Consider the following 23,230-nt stretch of genomic DNA (forward strand, 5'->3'; position numbering starts at 1 on the left):
TTCAGAACTGATACCTCAAGGTTTGGGATTGGGAATATCTTGCTGTATTATCTCCTGATCTAAATTTACATATAAACTTAAAATGTGGCTTTAATTGGAGTTTGTATATATTTGTTCTTTCTTTATGTAACAATTAGACGTAGTGCTCCTGTCAGCTAATTCCTAAGTTATTATCTGCAAAAAACCCAAGAGTCTTCAGGTGCCTAAGTAGTCTCTGGAACCATGGTTAAAGTTGCCCCCACCCCACAAAATCTGAAATGGCACCCCGGTGAGCCAGTAGTGTCCAGAGAGCTGCAGGAGGGCCCTGGGCTCTGGCAAGATGCAGCCTCCTTGTGACAGCATGAAACCGACCTTGAGCCGCAGGCAGAGCATCAGGCACCAGGAGCCACAGCAGCAGCACAGAAATAAGGGTGGCAATACAGCATCTACCAGGCCACCCTTACTTCTGTGCTGCTGCTGGTGGTGGCGTTGCCGTCAGAGCTGGGCACGCGGCCAGGAGCTGCTGGTATCAGGCCGCCTGACAATTCTTAATTTGTGCCAGGGCTGACCTGTGGCACCTCTTCAATACAAACGTGGGGAAGCAGCAGGGTCCAGAGGTGGTGGGGGGATCCTAGTAAGCCTGTGGGGCCAGGGGTGATGTGGGGGGCAGCAAAATACAAGTTCACCCAGAGTGCCATTTTCCCTAAATCTGGCCCTACCGGTCTTGGTGCAGGCAGCAGGAGGCTCATGCTGGCCAGAGCACCCGTTCTGTGCTGGGGCTGCAGCCGGGGTGGTCACTTTGCTGGGGAAAAAACATGGTTTTCAGAGAAAAGGGGAAGGAAAGAGGCAGCTGCAGGAGCTTTTATCAGAGCGCTCCACAGCCCGCCAGAGTCATTTCCCCTTGACAGAGATGCACATGGGATGTCCCCACAGCAGCCGAGTGCCCTCAGCGCCTGGCAGGAGGGGAGGGGAGCCGGGTGTCCAGGGGCTTCCTCCCTGAGCTCTGCGCTGCTGCTCCCCCTGCATCCCCAAGTGCTGCTTGGTTCACAGCCGGGTGAACTCCTGGGGGACTTGCAGAGCGCATCCAAAGTCAGACCTGTACTTATTAAGCCCTCTACCCTGCAAATACAGAAGTCAGACTGTGCCTCTGGGTTTACAGAAAGGATGTTGTGGAAAAGGAGGCTCAATTCAATAGATCAAGAGCCCCAGCCAAAGGGTGGGTTCGCACCATTTTATTTCCTTCACTGATTCTTTCAAAGTTAAAAGGGAAAGCAAACTGCTTAGCTTTTTGATAGCAGAAGAAGCTGAAATGTGTCTGATCTCACTACAGCAAAATACCCTGCAGAAAATACAGACACGATGAATTAAAACAACTTTACCAGATCAGTCACTGCAATGCTGGAATTCAGTTCTCAGTCTAGCAACAAACTGCACAGGGAAAATCAACCATTTCATGCCCGCCCTTCCCCTTAGCTTTATTTCTTTGAACTTTTATTTCTTTGAACCTGATTTCAGTAGCAGAGGCAGCCCCTCCATCCAGGCTCAGGAAGCAGCTCTGGGCTCTGGCTGCTGCTGCTGGCAGGTTGGAGCATTACGATAAGGACACAGCTGCTTTGCTCGCATTTACCCCACCCCATCCTCCTCACGATTCCAGTGTACCAGAAACATCTAGTCCCCTCCCCGCCCCCCATGATTCCAGTGCACCGGGAACATCTACCTCACCCCACCCTCCTCATGTTTCCAGTGTACCGGGAACATCTACCCCCTAACCCCTCATGATTCCAGTGCATTGCTGGACCTGGGGACTCCTTGCATCTGTGGATCAGCAAGGTTCTACAGAGCAGCGTGATTTTATTTTCTCTCCGAGGCAATCCCCCTCCTGGTACCTTTTCCTTGTAAACCTCCTGGAGTTGAGTCTTATTTTCTTTGTTTTGTTTTTTTAATTTTTTAAAATATAAATATATACAGAGAAAAAACAAACATAATAAACTATATTAAATTCTCATGATATATTAACCATTTGCTACCTAATGTTAGCCATACTTGAAACATTTAATTATATATATATATATATATATAATATGAATGGTCAAAATATACCTCAATTATTTGCATTAAACAATTTACAAACAAAATCTGCTTATGGAAAATCAACTAGTTAAAGAAAAATTATGAAGTTAAGTAAAGAATAGAAGCAAAGTTCAGAGGAGAGGGCTAGAGATGGGGAAGGAAGGAAGTGGGTAGAGAGGAAGGAGAAGGGGGGAAGAGGAATGCATGTAATAGGATCATTCAGATACTTCTATGAAAGCATCCCATGTCTCTGAGCTTTTTTTCTTGGATATTTCTGTTATGGTATACTAGTGAGGCAGAACTAGTAACTAGCAGCTGGAGTTAACCGTGGCAAATCTCCTGCTGATGTGAAGAGAAGTTCTGAATTTATCAAAGGAATAAAAGAAGCTCCAGGACTCTCACTGCAGTTGAATGTATTGTGACTTTTCTGGCTCATTGCCTGTACATTTCTCTGTCTCTGTTTCTCAGGCTCTCTTGCTGGAGCTGTTCCACTCTGTATTAAATTATATGTTCAGCAGTGCTGCAGTGGAGGAGAGAGGGTGGCTTGGTGATGAGAGCCCTCCTCTTGGCTGTAGAAGACTCAGGTTCAAGTTCCTGCTCTAATAAATATTTCATTATTTACTCAAAGTGGAACAGATCCACCAGGAAAGATTGAAAAAACTCCATCTCAGGCTACAGATAAATTGGTTGGTCACTAAGGTGCCACAAGTACTCCTTTTCTTTTTCCATCTCAGGCTAGTCAATAGCCTAGTGATTAGGGCTCTCCCCTGGAGAGGGGAAAATGGAGGGAGAGAGGAATCAGGGAACCAGAGTTGGGGAAAGCAGGCATCTGGAGAGGGGAAAGTGGAATTGAGGAAAAGCAGGAACCTTTGGGCAGGGAGGACCCAGAGGGGAGAAGCAGGATATAGAGGAGTGGGGGAAGCAGCGACCTCGAGGTGGGGAGCAGTGTGGATTGGGTGGGAATGGGACAAACTCGGACTCATAATAGAAACATGTTTTCAACTTTAATGGAATGGTTGCTCTAACTGCATAACACAATAAATTTACTTGGCAATGCATATATCCCATTTTATTTGTGTCCTCTGTGATCTTCTGTCCCTCAAAATCCAATAACCAGCATCTCATAATCACTGTTTTGTTTACTATGATGTTTGTTTGTTTTTCTCCATGTCCATCCTGTTATCTAGACCAAGTTCCCATGAGGATGCAGGTTCTCTCATTCTGCCATAGCACCACAGCCAGATGCTTTCTGCCTGATTTGATTATTTTCTTCATTACTTGTTCTCTTCACAGGTTGGAATCAGGTAGGAATCCCATCTCTTTCTGTAGTTTCTTATATGATTTATCTAGGCTTACAGTGACTTACAAATGGGCTTCACTTGAAGACAATGGAACTACTTACAGTGTGTAAACAGAACCACAAAGCAAGATTGGCAACTTCTTTATTCAATTTTGCTCTGCTTATCCTGTTGCTGGGTTGTTGCATTGTTCTTGGGATAGTTTTTAGATTTGCTTATTCATGCATGTGTTTTTAAAAGTTGTCAGCAATGGATAACACTCTATTATTGAAGGAGGATAAAAATCTAAGTAAATAAATAGCAGGGGTTTGAAAAGATGCCCAGTAAGATGTTTAGTTGTAAACAGAAGGCTAAACAAAAAACAACCCAAATTCCAAACAGAAACAACAGTGTTTTTTTAAAAAGTGTCTTCACTGCCTGTCCAAACCTTCAGGACTAATAACTGTCTAACTCATCTTAATGCACTGACGTCCTCTTCCACTCATTCCCTTCTCAAACACCTAGAGAGAGCGGGGACTATAAGTCAGTAGGTTGAACAAGAGGGTAAATGAGATACACAGCTGACGACCCTTTATTGAAAATGTCCCATTAGAACCCATGGGGTTGTTAGCTCAGACACTCCATCTGCTCTCAGTCTCTGGGACATCACATTAGGAAAGAGGCACTAATCTGGTCCCAAACCACTTAATGCTTCATATGTCAAAAACCAGTGCTTTGAAGTGCACACAAAATATACTGGAAGTAAGAGCATATCACAGAGGTCAGGTACACAGTGTCCCATGTGCAGAGCACAGCTAACCAAGTAGGATGCTACACTTTGCACTATCTTAAATTGAAACTAGCCCTCTGGAGATTAAAGGCTTCCACAGCCTGTGAACCTGAGCAACAAAAGGAGAGCCCATTAGGGCTGATCCAAATCCCATTGAAGTAAATGAGAACTGTTCCATTGGTTCAATGGGATTGGGATCAGGTTTCCAGCCCTTTAAAATTTCCTCCAAATTTCGTTGCCTAGTTTATCAGATCTAATCCTATTTTATTTGCATAGCACACTACTGCATGAGGCTGACAGGACTGAGGAGGCAAAAGAAAAGTAATTTTTCTCTCTGAGTTAATTTTCTTTTATGTTGTGGCACATTTCAGAGCACAATGTAGAGTGACTGAACCTTATCACCCTGTCACTGTAACTGGGGTTGGGGACATTTTGTGATCCTCTCACTTGCTCCCCATGACAAGTGCTGGGAATGTATTTCAGTATTTTTTAAAATATAATCTTTCTGCCTGGTGGAGCCAGCAGCAGTCAGGGCCATGTTCAATATCTAGGGGTTCCTTCTGTTGATACAACACAGAACTGGCTCAATCCTCCACCCAGTATCCTAGGAAATTTACACACCACCCCTGGGTGTCTCTGAGAGGCAATACTTCCCCACTCACAAGCATAGAGTCTGAGTATAGAAAAGAAACTTTAATAAAAGGAGGGAAGCAACTGGGTGTTAATTTGGGAAAACACTGCAACTAGGGTCCATAAAAATAAACCATGGGTAAACGACCCAACCCCAAGTAGGTTGGGCAGTGTCCTTTCCCCTCAGGTTCTTAAGTCCAGCAACCCAAAAGCCCCCTTCACATGCCCAACCCTTCTCTGCACCCCACTCACAGTTGCTGTCCTTGGTTAGTGCAGACCCAGAGTTCAGAGGTGCATCTGCAGACTTCACCTCCCACCTTGTGTGGAGAGGGGGTAAAGAGGCTCCTTACTTGTAGCGCTGCTCGGGCACTCGCTCGCTGCCCCTCTCTGCCAGCCACCCTGCCAGATGTCTGCTCACCATGCTCACCGCGCCTCTCCACTGTCAGCCTGCTGGCTGCTTGGTCACCGCTGTTGGCACACCTCTCCACCAGCCGCCCTGTTGGCCGCTCACCTTGCTTCTCCACCAGCCGCCCTGCTAGCCACTCATCACGCTTCTTTGCCACTGCCCTGCTGGCTGCTTGTTGCGCCTCTCTGCCTCAACAGCCACTCATTCACCAGCTGTCAGTCACCTTCTGCTGCCATCTGCCTCTCTGCTGTGTCCTCTGCACATCAGTTTCTTAGTAATTTTAGCTCTTAGCAGGCAGGGCAGAAACACAGTCGCACCACAAATGATTTCAGCTCTGATCGAACAATTAAATTAACAAAGAGGGTTCTAATGAAGCCTATTTAATGCTATTATTTGACCTGTGGGGAGGAACAGGTTGAACCAGTCTAGGTAGGACCCTTGGTGAGGGTGTGCTGCCTTCTCACTGGGATACTTGTCCCCACCCCTCTTACTTTCACAGGGCGCTGACATTTGAGCCCCTGGCTTAACAAGGTTCTTTCAACTGAGGATGGTCCCCCTTATTTGGGACAGGTTAAGCACAGTACTGCTTCTCTGTATTCCAACAATAATTACAACATTGGTAACAGCATTTCACTACTCCTGCATTCAGTACTAAGGTGATTTGTACCCAACACCAGTTAAAGTTGATCACTTTGACACCTCTGCATCTGTTGAATATGTAAGCAGAGCAGGAACAAATTGTATTTACATAAACACACGGGGAGTTTCTCCCACTCCCAGCTAGCTGTCAGGGAAGCATTCATTCAGACCCTGCTTACATAAACATAATATTAACCCTTTAGACATGAGTGGGTAGCCAGTATTCAGGGTCTTATGGGTTCTTTCCATTAGAAAGAGAAATTGCTGATGGAGTCAGGTATTTATTTGATGAAATCCTTTTTATTTACATAGAATGTACACAAAGTCCCGCATCATTGAACACAGTAGGAATCAAACAGCAGGAGGCAATTTCTTTGCTCACAATTCCAAGCCGCTTTCAACCAAAACTTTGCCCAACAAGTTCTCTCTTAGCTTTCACATGCTTCAAGTGCTTTTCTGGCTGTCTCTGGCCCTTCTTTGCAGCCTTTTCTGTCTGCTTCTTTAGTGTTTTTTCTCTGCTTCTGCTCTCACACACAAGCACACAGCTCTACCAAAGCAATACCCATCCCTCTGTATTTGCACTATGCCCACATAGCTCAGCTCTTGACCAGACTTGCACATGGCATGTAATTTGAGTGGTGGCTCTGAAAGTTTCAGCTACTTTACTCCATAAAGGAGCTTCATTGCTTCTATCATTTATTCTGAATGAAGGGTGGCTATTACACCCACCAGATTCAATGAGGTTTCACCCTACATCTGGTATAACAATAATTTAACAGAGTAGCAGCCATGTTAGTCTGTATTCGCAAAAAGAAAAGGAGTACTTGTGGCACCTTAGAGACTAACCAATTTATTTGAGCATAAGCTTTCGTGAACTACAGCTCACTTCCACTGAATGCATCCGATGAAGTGAGCTGTAGCTCACGAAAGCTTATGCTCAAATAAATGAGTTAGTCTCTAAGGTGCCACAAGTACTCCTTTTCTTTTTGCGAATAATTTACAGTTGTGGAAATGCATTATTTCTTGTAAACTCCATATATAATTTCATGCCCCATGGAATATAAAATACATGAAATAGATCTTGTTGTTTGTGTGTATTGTTAAAGAAATGTATATGAATTTCCCATGCTTTCTCTGAGTTTATCTTCCTTGTATCCTGGTACATTTCTTAGCTCGTTTTAAAGTGGTTGGACCTGACCAGCCTGTCATTGCCACTGTGGGAGAAGAGATTGTGTTACCCTGTCACCTGTCCCCCAAGATGAGCGCTGAGAACATGGAGGTGACGTGGTTCCGGTCCCAACTCTCTCCATTTGTTCATCGCTATAGTGATGGAAAGGACCAGTATGGGCAGCAGATGTCAGAATATCAGCGGAGGACAGAGCTCTTTAAAGATGGTCTCACCGATGGAAATGTTGCCTTGAGAATTTTCAATATCAGACCTTCTGATGAAGGACAGTATAGCTGTTTTGTTCAAGAGGGTATGGATTATGAAGAAGCCCAATTGGAACAAAAGGTGTCAGGTCAGTAGCGTGTGGGGAAGCAATAGATGTGATATATCTTAATTTTTAGTAAGGCTGTTGGCACAATCCCACATGACAATCTCATAAGCAAACCAGGGAAATGTGGTTTGGCTGAAATTGCTAGAAGGTGGGTGCACAACCTGATTAAAAAATTGAACCCAAAGAGTAGTTATCAGTTGTTTGCTGTTAAATTAGGAGGATGTATCAAATGGGATCCCACATGGGTCATTCCTCGGTCCGGTACTATTCAATATTTTCATTAATTACTTAGATGATGCAGTAGAGAGTACACTTATAAAATGTGCAGATGTCACCAAGCTGGGAAAGATGCAGTCCCTTTGGAGGGCAGGATTAGAATTCAAAATGATCTTGATAAACTGGAGTATTGGTCTGAAATCAACAACATGAAATTGAGTAAAAACATGCAAAGAGAAATACACGTAGGAAGGAAAAAATAAATGCACAAATACAATATGGGAATAACTGTCTGTGCAGCAATGCTGCAGAAAAGGATGTGGAGATTTTAGTGGACCACAAAGTGAATATGGAGCCAACAGTATGATGCTGCAGTGAAAAAAAAGGAGATTTAGGCTACATAGCAGGAAAATCTTTCTAACTATGAAGATAGTTAAGCACTGGAACAGGTAACCTAGGCAGGTCATGGAATTCTTGCAATTGTAGGTTTTTTAAGAAGGAGGTTTCACAGACACGAGTTTGGGATGGCCTAGGAGTATTTAATCTTGTCTCAGTGTGGGTGAGTGGACAAGATCAAGGGTTCTCAACATTTTTCTTTCTGAGCCCCCTCCCCCACAACTTGCTGTAAAAACTCTACAGTCCAATTGTGCCACAATCACTGTTTTTCTGCATTTAAAAGCCAGGGCCAGGATTAGGGGATAGCAAGCAGGTCAATTGCCCAGGGCCCCACACCACAGGGGGCCCTGCGAAGCTACCTTGCTCAGGCTTCGGCTTCAACCTCGTGTGACGGGTCTCAGGTTTCAGCCATGCACAGCAGGGTGGGGGCTTTGGCTTTCTGCCCTGGGCCCCAGCAAGTCTAATGCTGACCCTGTTTGGTGGACCCCTTGAAACCTGCTCATAGCCCCCTGTGGGGCCACAGACCCCTGGCTGAGAACCGCTGGACTAGATGACCTTTTGAGTTCCCTTCCAATCCTATAGTTCTATGTGCCTGTATTTCCTTTGGAGAGCGTTCTCAGTGATTCTTATTTGCATTTTACTATTCAAAATTTCCTGTTACCTTCAATTTATTTCCTATCAGTAACTCCAGTGTGTCACTTTTGTAAATCGGATTTAAGTTCCTATGTCATTTGGGTGGTTTTGAAAAATTTCCCCAAGTCCGTTGCGAGGAATGATTCTTCATCCAAACATGAAGTACATTGGATAAGGGGTACACTAGCTACTCCACGTCTGAAAATGAGTGGCTAGTGTTCTGCTGGCTCCTTGTCACTCTGGTGCTATCTCGTTTCATTCTGGTGAAGGCTGCTAAAACTTTAAGGAGGGAGAACAATTCCTCCTGTGAAAGCCCATTCCTCCTCCACTGCTTTTCACCAGTGAAGAGGGGCTTAGGAGCAGCCACACATACTGAGCTCTGGGTTAAACTTGACCAGACATGGACAGACTTTTCTCCTCTGTCTTTGACATGTACCCATAGGGCTAGCTAAAGCAGACTGTATATGATTAAAGAAGAGATATTTCACCTGAAGGTACATTTGAAATATAACTTTTATTTTTCTCAATCTTTTTCTTTATCCGTTAGTGTTAAGATCATTTACCAGCTAACGGATTCATGAAATCATGAAATACAATGTTTTGCCATGTGTAGATCCTGGAATGGAAAACTAGTGAAGGAAAAAGTTTTCCCTTCCCGCTCCATGAAATAATTATAATTTCTTGCTCATATTGTTTCCTGAGTCCATGAGAATAGGGAATAAAAGGAAAGTTTAAATGTTTATCCTCCAGGCTGAACATGTGCATAAATTAATACTGATTTATTAATTTTCTCTAGCTTCAGGCACTGCTCCTCACATCTCTGTTGAGGATTATCAGGATGGAGGGATCCGGGTGGTGTGTCGATCGGTTGGCTGGTACCCACAGCCTGAGGTGCTGTGGAGAGATGCCAGTGGACAGCATTTACCATCGCTCTCTGAAACAAATTCCAAAGAAGCCAATGAGCTGTTTGACATTGAAAATTCCATCGTTATTACAGAGAATTCACACCAGAACTTGTCTTGCGTAGTCAAGAGCACCCACACCAACCAAAAAAGGAATCAACATTATTTTATATATCAGGTCAGTTACCACCAAAGCAACACACTGTGATCAGCAACAGAAAAAATACAACAGCAGATTGGTTAACTACATTAAAATGTATCAATAGCAATGAAGGCTAGAGTATGATATTTAGAAAAAAAACCCTACAAAAGAAACAAACCAATGGTGGAATTTTCAAAAAGTATCCTGAAAGTCAACAAGACTCATGCTCCTAAATAATTCAGACACTTTTGAAGATCCCACCTATACTGTATAGCAGAGGTGGCCAAACTTACTGACTCTCCAAGCCACATATGACAATCTTCAGAAGTTTGAGAGCTGGGGCATGACTGCAGGAGTTTGGGGCTTCAAATCTGTGGGGAGGGGGGTCTCAGGGCTTCAGCCCCATGGGAAGCACCTGCTGGGGCTTGGGGCTTCAGGAGTGGGGCTGAAACCCGAGACCTTCCTCCCTGCAGTGGTGACACGGCAGGACACATGGGGTCACATGCTCCCCCAGACTTTTGCCAGGATTTGCTGGCCCTGCTTGGTCACATGGTGTCGCCCTGTGTGACAGCTGCCGGAGCCGGCAAGCTGGGAGCTGTGACTATGAGGAGAGGCAGCTGGGAACTGCAGGGGGAGCTTCTGCTTTTGCTTCTGCCTGAGAGCTCTTTTGGGACCATGGAGAGGAGGGGCTCAGAGCATAGCCCCAGCTGGGGCTGAGCTCTCACCCACGGCCGGGACTGCAGCAGAGCAATTGGCCCTGGCCAGAGCGCCAAGCCCAGAGCCCATCCCCCGTTCCACCATTCCGCCCAAGGCCCTACCCGTGGCCCCACCCCATTCCACCCCTTCCCCTGTGAGCCTGCCCCTGTTCCAACCACGAACCTGCCCCCATTCCACCCCCACTCCACCTCTTCTCCCGAGGCCCACACCCCGCTTGTTCCTTTCCACCCTGTCTGCTGCCACCCCGAGTCCAGAAAGGCTCTGTGTCCCCACTGTGGCCCTGGAGTAAGAGCTCCTCCACCCCCAAGGCTGTAGCAGTGGGGATTTTTCCGGGGGCCCCAAATTGGCCAGAACCCCTGGGCATAGGCCCTGTGGGTCTGTGCGGTAATCCGCCACTGCACTCCCACTTCTGGCCTCTCCCCAAGCCTCCATTACGCACCGCCCATGATTGCAGCCCCAGTGTGCTGAGCACTGTACAAATAAACTATGATAGTTCTAAACTAAATGAACAAGACAAGCAAAAGACTGGACAGGAAATAGAGCAACAGAGGGGAAATGACATAGTAAAGCTCATACAGCAGGGCACCAGAAGTGTGGGGAACATAATTCAGTCTCCTGAGTCTGAAGCCAGTGCTTTAGGCATTGGACAAGGTTGTCTCTTTGTGCAACAACAGCAGTGAATTAAACCAGGCTGATTCATACGCTGATCTGTGAATTGATGCCTGTGTTGGTTGGAGTCCTTGTAATATAGGTTTCTGGTGCTCTGTGCACTGCAGACAGGGCTGTATTTCCACCTTTGTTTTAGACTACTCCTGCTGGAGGTAGCTTTATATGATGTGGAATCCTTTGATTTTTGCCCTTACTTACAGAGTGATGTGAGTCCCTCTGGGGTTTTCTTTTACAGCTGCCTTTTTCCCAAAGGCGAATCCATGGATGGTGGCTCTGTCGGTGATCCTGATGATTTTCGCATGTTTCATTGGTATCACTATTTATTTATTTAAAATAAAAGGTAAACATTATAAAGGAAAATATAATGCAAGATTTTCTTCTAATAAAAGCAGTAAGGCTACATCTGAAAAACTAAAAAGTAACATGAAAAATGTAGAAGCAACAAAAAATAATGGTTTTGTATGGAAATGTCCTTGCAAAGGAACTTCACTGAGTTACACCAGCTGAGCCTTCACATTTATATATAACGGGACACATAAAATTAGAGAAAAGTGAAAAGAGAAGACGTCCCAGGCTGTGAGATGAGATAGGGCAGTGGCTCTCAACCTTTCCAGACCACTGCACCCCTTTCAGGAGTCTGATTTGTCTTGCATACCACAAGTTTCTCCTGACTTAAAAATCACTTGCTTAGGGTATGTCTACACTACAAAATTAGGTCGAATTTATAGAAGTCGTTTTTTTAGAAATCGTTTTTATATATTCGAGTGTGTGTGTCCCCACAGAAAATGCTCTAAGTGCATTAACTCGGTGGAGTGCTTCCACAGTACCAAGGCAAACGTCGACTTCCGGAGTGTTGCACTGTGGGTAGCTATCCCACAGTTCCCGCAGTCTCTGCTGCCCATTGGAATTCTGGGTTGAGATCCCAATGCCTGATGGGGCTAAAACATTGTCGCAGGTGGTTCTGGGTACATATCATCAGGCCTCCGTTCCCTCCCTCCCTCCATGAAAGCAAGGGCAGACAATCGTTTCGCGCCTTTTTTCTTGAGTTACCTGTGCAGACGCCATACCACGGCAAGCATGGAGCCCGCTCAGGTAACCGTCACCGTATGTCTACTGGGTGCTGGCAGACGTGGTACTGCATTGCTACTCAGCAGCAGCAACCCCTTGCCTTGTGGCAGCAGACTGTACAATAGGACTGGTAGCCGTCATCGTCATGTCCGAGGTGCTCCTGGCCATGTTGGCCAGGAGCACCTGGGCAGACATGGGTGCAGGGACTACATTAGAAGTGACTTGACCAGGTCATTCTCTTTAGTCCTGCAGTCAGTCCTATTGAACCATCTTATGGTGAGCAGGAGGCGATATGGATTGCTAGCAGTCCTGTTGTACCATCTTCTGCCGGGCAGGCAAGAGATGAGGATAGCTAGCAGTCCTATTGTACCATCTCCTGCCGAGCAGCCATGAGATGTGGATGGCTTGCAGTCCTTCTGCACCGTCTGCTGCCAGCCAAAGATGTAAAAGATAGATGGAGTGGATCAAAACAAGAAAAAGACTAGATTTGTTTTGTACTCATTCGCTTCCCCCCTCCCGCCCCGTCTAGGGGACTCATTCCTCTAGGTCACACTGCAGTCACTCACAGAGAAGGTGCAGCAAGGTAAATCTAGCCATGTATCAATCAGAGGCCAGACCAACCTGCTTGTTCCAATAAGAACAATTACTTAGGTGCACCATTTCTTATTGGAACCCTCTGTGAAGTCCTGCCTGAAATACTCCTTGATGTAAAGCCACCCCCTTTGTTGATTTTAATTCCCTGTAAGCCAACCCTGTAAGCCATGTCGTCAGTCGCCCCTCCCTCCGTCAGAGCAACGGCAGACAATCGTTCCGTGACTTTTTTCTGTGTGGATGCCATACCAAGGCAAGCATGAAGGCTGCTCAGCTCACTTTGGCAATTAGGAGCACATTAAACACCACATGCATTATCCAGCAGTATATGCAGCACCAGAACCTGGCAGAGCGATACTGGGTGAGGAGGCGATGTCAGCGTGGTCACGTGAGTGATCAGGACATGGACACAAATTTCTCTGAAAGCATGGGCCCTGCCAATGCATGCATCATGGTGCTAATGGGGCAGGTTCATGTGGTGGAACGCCGATTCTGGGCTTGGGAAACAAGCACAGACTGGTGGGACCGCATCGTGTTGCAGGTCTGGGACGATTCCCAGTGGCTGTGAAACTTTCGCATGCGTAAGGGCACTTTCATGGAACTTTGTGACTTGCTTTCCCCTGCCCTGAAGCGCATGAATACCAAGATGAGAGCAGCCCTCACAGTTGAGAAGCGAGTGGCGATAGCCCTGTGGAAGCTTGCAACGCCAGACAGCTACCAGTCAGTTGGGAATCAATTTGGATTGGGCAAATCTACTGTGGGGGCTGCTGTGATGCAAGTAGCCCACGCAATCAAAGATCTGCTGATATCAAGGGCAGTGACCCTGGGAAATGTGCAGGTCATAGTGGATGGCTTTGCTGCAATGGGATTCCCTAACTGTGGTGGGCCATAGATGGAACCCATATCCCTATCTTGGCACCGGAGCACCAAGCCAGCGACTACATAAACTGCAAGGGGTACTTTTAAATAGTGCTGCAAGCTCTGGTGGATCACAAGGGACGTTTCACCAACATCAGTGTGGGATGGCCGGGAAAGGTACATGACGCTCGCATCTTCAGGAACTCTGGTCTGTTTCAAAAGCTGCAGGAAGGGACTTTATTCCCAGACCAGAAAATAACTGTTGGGGATGTTGAAATGCCTATATGTATCCTTGGGGACCCAGCCTACCCCTTAATGCCATGGCTCATGAAGCCATACACAGGCAGCCTGGACAGTAGTCAAGAGCTGTTCAACTACAGGCTGAGCAAGTGCAGAATGGTGGTAGAATGTGCATTTGGACGTTTAAAGGCGCGCTGGTGCAGTTTACTGACTCGCTTAGACCTCAGCGAAACCAATATCCCCACTGTTATTACTGCTTGCTGTGCACTCCATAATATCTGTGAGAGTAAGAGGGAGACATTTATGGAGGGGTGGGAGGTTGAGGCAAATCGTCTGGCTGCTGGTTACGTGCAGCCAGACACCAGGGTGGTTAGAAGAGCACAGGAGGGCGCGGTGCGCATCAGAGAAGCTTTGAAAACCAGTTTCATGACTGGCCAGGCTACGGTGTGAAAGTTCTGTTTGTTTCTCCTCAATGAAACCCCTCGCCCCTTGGTTCACTCTACTTCCCTGTAAGCTAACCACCCTCCCCTCCTCCCTTCGATCACTGCTTGCAGAGTCAATAAAGTCATTGTTGCTTCACATTCATGCATTCTTTATTCATTCATCACACAAATAGGGGGATGACTACCAAGGTAGCCCAGGAGGGGTGGTGGAGGAGGGAATGAAAATGCCACCCAGCACTTTAAAAGTTTACAACTTTAAAATTTATTGAATGCCAGCCTTCTGTTTTTTGGGCAATCCTCTGTGGTGGAGTGGCTGGTTGGCCGGAGACCCCCCCCACCGCGTTCTTGGGCGTCTGGGTGTGGAGGCTATGGAACTTGGGGAGGAGGGTGGTTAGTTACACAGGGGCTGTAGTGGCAGTCTGTGCTCCAGCTGCCTTTGCTGCAGCTCAACCATACTCTGGAGCATATTAGTTTGATCCTCCAGCAGCCTCAGCATTGAATCCTGCCTCCTCTCATCACGCTGCCACCACCTTTCAGCTTCAGCCCTCTCTTCAGCCCGCCACTTACTCTCTTCAGCCCGCCACTTACTCTCTTCAGCCCGCCACCTCTCCTCCTGGTCATTTTGTGCTTTCCTGCACTCTGACATTATTTGCCTCCACGCATTCCTCTGTGCTCTGTCAGTGTGGGAGACAACGTGAGCTCAGAGAACATTTCATCATGAGTGCGTTTTTTTTCTTTCTAATCTTCACTAGCCTCTGGGAAGGAGAAGATCCTGTGATCATTGAAACACATGCAGCTGGCAGAGAAAAAAAAGGGACAGCAGTATTTAAAAAGACACATTTTATAAAACAGTGGCTACAGTCTTTCAGGGTAAACCTTGCTGTTAACATTACATACATAGCACATGTGCTTTCGTTACAAGGTCGCATTTTGCCTCCCCCCACCGCGTGGCTACCCCCTCAACCCTCCCTCCTCCCCGTGGCTCACAGTGGGGAACATTTCTGTTCAGCCACAGGCAAACAACCCAGCAGGAACGGGCACCTCCGAGTGTCCCCTGAAGAAAAGCACCCTATTTCAACCAGGTGACCATGAATGATATCACTCTCCTGAGGATAACACAGAGACATAAAGAACGGATGTTGTTTGAACGCCAGCAAACATACACTGCAATGCTTTGTTGTACAATGATTCCCGAGTACGTGCTACTGGCCTGGAGTGGTAAAGTGTCCTACCATGGAGGACGCAATAAGGCTGCCCTCCCCAGAAACCTTTTGCAAAGGTTTTGGGAGTACATCCAGGAGAGCCGCGAATGCCTGGGCAAATTAATCCTTTCACATGCTTGCTTTTAAACCATGTATAGTATTTTAAAAGGCACACTCACTGGAGGTCCCTTCTCCTCCTGCCGGGTCCAGGAGGCAGCCTTGGGTGGGTTCGGGGGGTACTGGCTCCAGGTCCAGGGTGAGAAACCGTTCCTGGCTGTCGGGAAAACCGGTTTCTCCGCTTGCTTGCTGTGAGCTATCTACAACCTCCTCATCATCATCATCTTCTTCGTCCCCAAAACCTGCTTCCGTATTGCCTCCATCTCCATTGAAGGAGTCAAACAACACGGCTGGGGTAGTGGTGGCTGAACCCCCTAAAATGGCATGCAGCTCATCATAGAAGCGGCATGTTTGGGGCTCTGATCCGGAGCGGCCATTCGCCTCTCTGGTTTTCTGGTAGGCTTGCCTCAGCTCCTTAAGTTTCACGCGGCACTGCTTTGGGTCCCTGTTATGGCCTCTGTCCTTCATGCCCTGGGAGATTTTGACAAAGGTTTTGGCATTTTGAAAACTGGAACGGAGTTCTGATAGCACGGATTCCTCTCCCCATACAGCGATCAGATCCCGTACCTCCCATTCAGTCCATGCTGGAGCTCTTTTGCGATTCTGGGACTCCATCATGGTCACCTGTGCTGATGAGCTCTGCATGGTCACCTGCAGCTTGCCACGCTGGCCAAACAGGAAATGAGATTCAAAAGTTTGTGATTCTTTTCCTGTCTACCTGGCCAGTGCATCTGAGTTGAGAGTGCTGTCCAGAGCAGCCACAATGGAGCACTCTGGGATAGCTCCTGGAGGCCAATACCGTCGAATTGTGTCCACAGTACCCCAAATTCGAGCCGGCAAGGTCGATTTAAGCGCTAATCCACTTGTCAGGGATGGAGTAAGGAAATCGATTTTAAGAGCCCTTTAAGTCGAAAGAAAGGGCTTCATCGTGTGGACGGGTGCAGGTTTACATCAATTTAATGCTGCTAAATTCGACCTAAAGTCCTAGTGTAGACCAGGGCTTGGAGTCATTGTGGATAGTTTTCTGAAAACATCCACTTAATGTGAAGCATCAGTCAAAAAAGCAAACAGAATGTTGTGAATCATTGAGAAAGGGATAGATACCTCTGTGTAAATCCATGGTACACCCACATCTTGAATACTGCATGCAGATGTAGTCACCCCATCTCAAAAAATATATGTTGGGATTGGAAAAGGTTCAGAAAAGGGCAACGAAATTTATTAGGGATATGGAACAGCTTCCGTATGAGGAGACATTAATAAAACTGGGACTTTTCAGCTTGGAAAAGAAACAACTGAGGGGAGGTATGATTGAGGTCTATAAAATAATCACTGGTGTGGAGAAAATAAATAAGGAAGTGTTATTTACTCCTTCTCATAACACAAGAACTAGGGGCTCATAAAATGAAATTAATAGGCAGCAGGTTTAAAAGAAACAAAAGGAAGTATTTCTTCACACAACGCAGAGTCAACCTGTGGAATTCTTTGCCAGAGGATGTTGTGAAGGCCAAGCCTATAACAAGGTTCAAAAAAGAACTAGATAAGTTCATGGATGATAGGTCCATCAATGGCTATTAGCCAGGATGGGCAGGGATGGTGTCCCTAGCCTCTGTTTGCCAGAAGATGGGAATGGGCTATGGGATGATCACTTGATGATTACCTGTTTTGTTCATTCCCTCTGGGGGCACCTGGCATTGGCCACTGTCGGAAGACAGGATACTGGGCTAGATGGACCTTTGGTCTGACCCAGTATGGCCATTCATATTTTCTAGTAATAATTTTTATTTATCGCTGTTTATTTTATTTATTTATTTGTTTGGGAAATGTGATACCAACATTGGTGTCATTATCTTTCCTCCAACAAGTAAAATTTTCCACAAATTTGTCTCCTCATTATTATTATTATTTATTATTTATTATTTATTATGGGAGAGATTTTAGAACCAGAAACACCACTATCATCAATAAGAGCTTTGTCATTGACTTCAGGGAGTGAAGGATCAAGCACTAAATGCACAAGTCCTAGAACAATACAGTTGATAATATTAGGGCCTGAAATTACACTCCTTGCACCCCTAAAGCTCCCAACAAAGTTGCTGGATATGTAGGATATGCCAGGAAGCAGGACTGGGCTCTAATTCTGCTGGGAATTCAGAACTTTCACAACTTGGAAATACTCACTCTTTGATATTGAACTCCAATGTAGTCACATGATTAGTAAAACAAAAATTTAATGTTTATCGAGGTGCTAAGGATTCATATAATGAAAACATTTCTTTCAATCTACATTAACTGTAAATATTCTTAAACAACTTGCTTTTCAAATGTTTTCTCCTAATAGAAACTGTTCTATGAAGTTGTTTGCTGTTAATTTTTGTTGTTGTGATTATTGGTAATAAAGGAACACCAACTTGAAACTCACATGAAATATCACAATAATGTATTGATGATAATTCAATAGGTAGGAGATGAGAACATAGAGAACATGATTTAAGATGTATCTTCACTGAGGGTGAAATTCCCCTCCTGCAGGAGGTGACATTAAGTGGGAGACAAGGGGGACTCTGTGCCCTCCTGCACAGCGGGGAAGGGCTTCATGCCAGCTTGGTATCAGTTTTTCCCCTTTGTGCAGAGTTGTTTCTGATAGATACAAGTTAGGTCTATTCTTGGTGTCATCTTGTTATTTACAGAATATGTAGAGGAAAGTCTTTTATCCTAGAACACAGTAGAAACCAACAACAGCAGACAGTTTCCTTGCTCAGAAAATCCCCAATCTTCCACTGTAGTGAGCTCTGTGCCCAAGGAGCCCTATCTGCTTCCGTTCACACCCATAACTCCTTTGCCAGGTTTCTTTTGGTTTTCTACCTCCAACAAACACACACGCACGCACGTGCGCACACACACACACACACGGTCTTTTAGCCCCTGAGTTCACTATCAGTGATAGCCCTGTTAATCTACCTGGGTTGGCTTTGTGCCCAGTGCACTGGGCAGTAGTTTTCATTATTTCTAGCTGGATCACAACACAAAAGGCCATAATGATTCTTTCTACTGAACCTGAAGGCAGATGCTTGTGTTTAACAAAGTCTGTGATCCTCTTTGGATCAAAATCCTATTAACACCTGCCAAAATAACGTCAACAACTGCTGAGAAAGAGGTGTGTGTGTGTGTGGCTATATGTACTATAAATCTATGCAGGAAGCCAGAAGCTGGGGCTGGACAGTGAAGTACAGGGAGAAATGAAGATAGAGACTGAGGAGTTTTAGGGATAGCTCTGTTTCCTTATTATAACAACATGATCTGGTCAGTGATATAGAAAATGACTCTGTTGAGCTTTACCATTGTCACATGACAAGTATCAGGTCGGCAGAGAAATGGGAGTGAAGCCACCAGGCCAGGATTTTGTAGATTCCAGATAGGGGATGTGCAGGAGCTGCAGCTGAGATCAAAGTGAGTACACTGGCCATTGCGAGGCTTCAGAGGTGCTCTGTGTCCTGCGTGTGGTATCTTTATTGAAATCTCTTTTTGCTAACAAAGTGCAGTGCACCTGAGCTCTATAGTGCTGGGCCCTACAGAAACACCCCATGCCAGGGAAGTAAATAAATGCATCTATTCCAGGGAGGAAAAAGTTCCTAGCAACTTTCAGGTTTAAAACCAAGCCCTTTTTGAATCATCACAGCTAAGTATTGTCAATTGTAACATCTCTCTGCCCAACACTCCCATAACTCAGACACTGCCCTCTTTAGCGATAGTGTGAATTTCATACATAGAGAATACAGCCTTTCAACTGTGTATCCAGGGGGATAGAAGCTCTGGATGATAAAACTGGATATAATAATGAATATTTATTTCTCTACATTTTTAGGGAAACTTACTGCAGAGCTTGGTAAGTCTTCTTTTGCTTCTTTCTATTTTTTGCACGCAGTTGTATACTGATCAGAGAGTTTTGTTGTCATTGTGGTGTTGACGTTTATTTAGTTTTTTTGTTAGGTTGATTGATTTTGGGGGGGCAGGGTTGTTTTTCTGATTATTTATTTCTTGGGGGAGGTTGTTTTTCTTTTTTCAATTTCGATTTTAAAAAATGTGGAATAGAGGTAAGGCTGATCAATGTCACACAGAATAAACAAAATAAGATAAGGGATTTGAAAAGAAAGGAGCTGTCAGATTTAACTTTGATCCTGACAGTACTGAGAAATAGTGCAGAAAAGAAGTGGAAAATGGATCTTTGTCATAAAATTGAAATTAAATTGGCAATGTTTTGAAGAAAAATGTTTGTTTCTGAAAAAGGCAATTTGTCAAGAAAAACACTTTTAATTCAAAAATTAGGATTAGCTTTCAGATTTGACTTGCTGTATCTGAGTAGAACTCATGGGACTCAGTGGAGTGACTCCGATCTGTAAAGTTAAGCACGTGCAGCCATCTTTTCATGATTGCTGCACATATATGTTCTATTCTGCTCCCTCTGAAATAGATGGGAGATTTTTCACTGACCTCGGTGGGACCAGGTTCAGGCTTTTCTGACCAGGTATTTTGCATCCTAATTCTAATGTGTCCGTTGAAAAATCAGATCGTAAGTTTTTTGACAGTTGCATAGTTAATGGAACCTGACATAATACAAAAGAGTGTGTTAAAGGTGTAGCCTCTGTGAGAGAAGCACTTACACAATCTAGGTGTGTTTCTGATTCTTTATTTTATCATAAACATCTGATAGACATTATAAATCTATTTTTCCCTCAGTGTACCATTCTGTACCCTATTGAATCCTAGAGAATTTGTTCTGGGGAATTCTCATCTCTGATTATGTGGTTGGTTTCAGGCTGGAGAAAGCTTGCTGCCCCTCTGGAAAAAGGTAATTGAAGATCATACTGTATCAATGTCCATCACCTTTCATAAGAAAATGTTGCACCTTCTCCTTGATTGCAGCAGTGAGTAGTTCAGGGCAGACCTCACAAGCATCCTGTATGTTGGTGCGCATCAGGATGTGAGGCAGGTTTTATGCCTATGTCCTGCCACAGCACAATGCATCCAGATCATACACAGCTCCTCCCACTCCTCTGTCTGCATGTGCCCTGCCCCCTGAAGGGCTTTCTGAGAGCACCTCCCAGTCATTGTACAATGGAACATGACCCTGCCCAGCTGCTACCCCAGGGCCAAGGCCTGCCCTGTCTTCCCATCAATTGCCTTCCTGCTCCTGCTCATGTCTCCTCCTCACTCTTCTTCAGCCCTCACTGCCTGGGAGAGGGACAGAGCTATGCTCTGCAGACAAGGAGCAACTGAATTCTGTGTCTGGTGTTTAGATACCATGATGATGGAGATGGGGAAAGTGTTGACTAGAATTACAGCTAGAGGGGCTGGGGTAAGTGAGGAAATAAAATGTAGGGGAGGAAGATCCTGCTTCCTGCACATGAGCCAGAGCGAGCAGTGGAGGAGAGATGGGTGGGGGAGTGAAGGTGGTGGTGGGAAGGAGAGGAAGGGAAGGGAAGGGAAGGGAAGGGTGGGATGATGAGCAGTTTTGAAGATGATAGCAATTAACAGGAGGGTGAGTGCAGTTCCCCAGAGCAGCCGCCCTTGGGAGAAACGGGACCTGCTGCTGAGCAGTGAAATCTGAGGCATGTCAAGTCCTTGCCCCATGTGGCCTGTTGCTGTCTGAGGAAGGAGCATGTCAGAGATCCAGCATTTGGAGAGGGGAGGAGAGTGAGGAGGCCCATATCACATTGAAAGGAGGAAGCAGCTGGGAAACAAAAGGACTCATGCTGGAAATAAAGCACTTTTGGGAGGGGGGGGGGGGAAGCTGTGTCAATATTCTTGACTTCATATAATCTGCTGTGTCCCCCCAGGGATACTAGTCCCCTCCATGGGGAGAGGTGGGGCCAGGAGGGGATAGACCCTGATTCTGAGGCCTGGCCCAGCTGATCCCTTCACTCTGTTACTGACACATCTCTGTCAGGGGAGTGACTCTCCCCTGCACTGTGCTGAGATCTCAGAGCTGCTCCCCATTCCAACCTGGTAAATTCTGGAGGAAGGCGATTCCCTAAGTCACACTCCATCTGGGGCAGATTCTGTCACTGACATGATCAAACTCTCCCGCAGGGCTGAGCTCTGCCCTTAATGCTCTGATTTTTTCTTTCCCAGAGAATATGACTTGGATCCAGACACAGTTCATCCCCATCTTCTCCTGTCTGTGGATTGCAAAAGTGTTAAACGGCTATTCACACGGCTGGATTGCCTCGACAATCCTAAGAGATTTGAATATGAACGTTGTGTGCTGGGCTACGAGGGGTTCAACTCAGGGAGACATTACTGGGAGGTGGAGGTGGGACATGGGGGATACTGGGCTGTGGGGATCGCTAGAGAGTCTGTGAGGAGGAAAGGAGAGATCATATTTAGCACTGAGGAGGGGATCTGGGCTGTGGGCCATTGGGGGAATCAGTACCTCGCTGTCACTTCTCCTCGCTCCCCATTGGCCCTGAAGCAGGTGCCCAAGAGGATCCGGGTTTCTCTGGACAATGAAGTGGGGAAGGTGGCATTTTTTGATGCTGATAAAGGGGTACTGATATTCACTTTCCCACCGGCTTCCTTTGCTGGGGAGAAAATCCACCCTTGGCTCTGGGTCTGGGATTTGCAATCACAGCTCAGACTGTGTCCCTGAGACACAGGAAGAAATACCCCTCTGGGACACTTGTCATCAGCCAGTCTAGCCTCACACATCCTCATCCTAAGATGCTGGAGGTCTCCAATGTTTCTGCAGAGCCTGTAATGCACAGTTTCTATAAACCTGGGAGAGGGGTGGTGTCCCTGGATTTAAGAGCCATTGAGAGCAGAGATGGAGGAAGACAAGCCAATTTCCTTGGTCCTAAGATTGTGCAGCCTGTCTGTCACTAGCCTCTGCAATCCAAGAGAACTCTAGCCACTGGTCAGGTTAGTAGCTAAGGGTGTGTCTACACTGCAGCGTGTGCTCCATCCTGCCTTGCAGGCATGTGCACACATTAGTCAAGTCCACTTGTAAAAGTCCACACTGCCGAGCTGCACATGATCCGTACTCCATACACGTGTGTTGACATGAATGCTGTAGTTTCGTGTTTGGCACTAGGATTTCTAGGGACATGGAGTGCACATTTGGCAGGCTGAAGGCAATATGGTGCCACCTACAGACCATTTGGACACCAACATAGCCAGTGCCATCCATATGGCTGTGGTCTGCTGTGCTCTGCCTAGCATCTGCAAGGAGAAAGACACTGCTGGTTGCAGTCCCATACAGACATCCAGAATGTGCACCTGTCATCCAGGGGTGCTGGAATGGGGAGTCAGGGGTCCATGGCCCCATCACTTTTAAAAATGGGGGACTATGCCCTCCAACTTTTAACAAGCCGTAAGAGCAAGCGATGCGGGGGCAGAGAGGAGTGAGCAGGGGTAGGGCCTTATGGGGCAGAGGTGGTGTGAGGGTGGGGGCTCAGGAGGAAGGGGTGATGTGGGAGCAGGGCATTGGGAAAAGGGGTAGTGGGGGAGGGCAGGGCCAGAGTTTAGGTGCCGGTGGCTCCCCACACTTTTATGGAGCTTCCATCGCTCCTGCTGTCATCACAGAGGTTGGGTCCAGGTGAACAAGGGAAACAAGGGATGGCTTACACACCTATATCCTTGCAGCACTGGGTGATGTGGAGATGTGATGAGGGACTGTAATGCTGTACATTGGCATTGTGTCTATTTCCTATGTGCTGATTTGCTCTTGGTTATTTGCTGTTGCTTTTA

The 23,230-nt window shown here is 46.1% G+C and overlaps 2 protein-coding genes, 1 long non-coding RNA gene and 1 pseudogene across 3 annotated transcripts in view; 3 read left to right on the top strand and 1 right to left on the bottom strand.

Annotated features, from left to right (window-relative positions):
• Nucleotides 1-23,230, top strand: part of LOC140904638 (uncharacterized) — an 819,798-nt gene that overhangs the window by 334,303 nt on the left and 462,265 nt on the right.
• LOC144929355 (C-type lectin domain family 2 member D2-like) overlaps nt 1-23,230 on the top strand; it is a 287,754-nt gene that overhangs the window by 167,420 nt on the left and 97,104 nt on the right. The window lies entirely within an intron of this gene.
• Nucleotides 439-22,897, top strand: LOC144929465 (butyrophilin subfamily 1 member A1-like; annotated as a pseudogene).
• LOC140898311 (uncharacterized) lies at nt 3,155-5,464 on the bottom strand. Its single transcript, XR_012154960.1, has 2 exons — nt 5,097-5,464; nt 3,155-3,847 (listed from the first exon to the last, which is right to left on the bottom strand). It is a non-coding gene; the product is annotated as an uncharacterized LOC140898311 (long non-coding RNA).

This window comes from Lepidochelys kempii, chromosome 14 (genome assembly GCF_965140285.1).
Source record: "Lepidochelys kempii isolate rLepKem1 chromosome 14, rLepKem1.hap1, whole genome shotgun sequence".
In the NCBI taxonomy this organism is placed as follows: Eukaryota; Metazoa; Chordata; order Testudines; family Cheloniidae; genus Lepidochelys; species Lepidochelys kempii.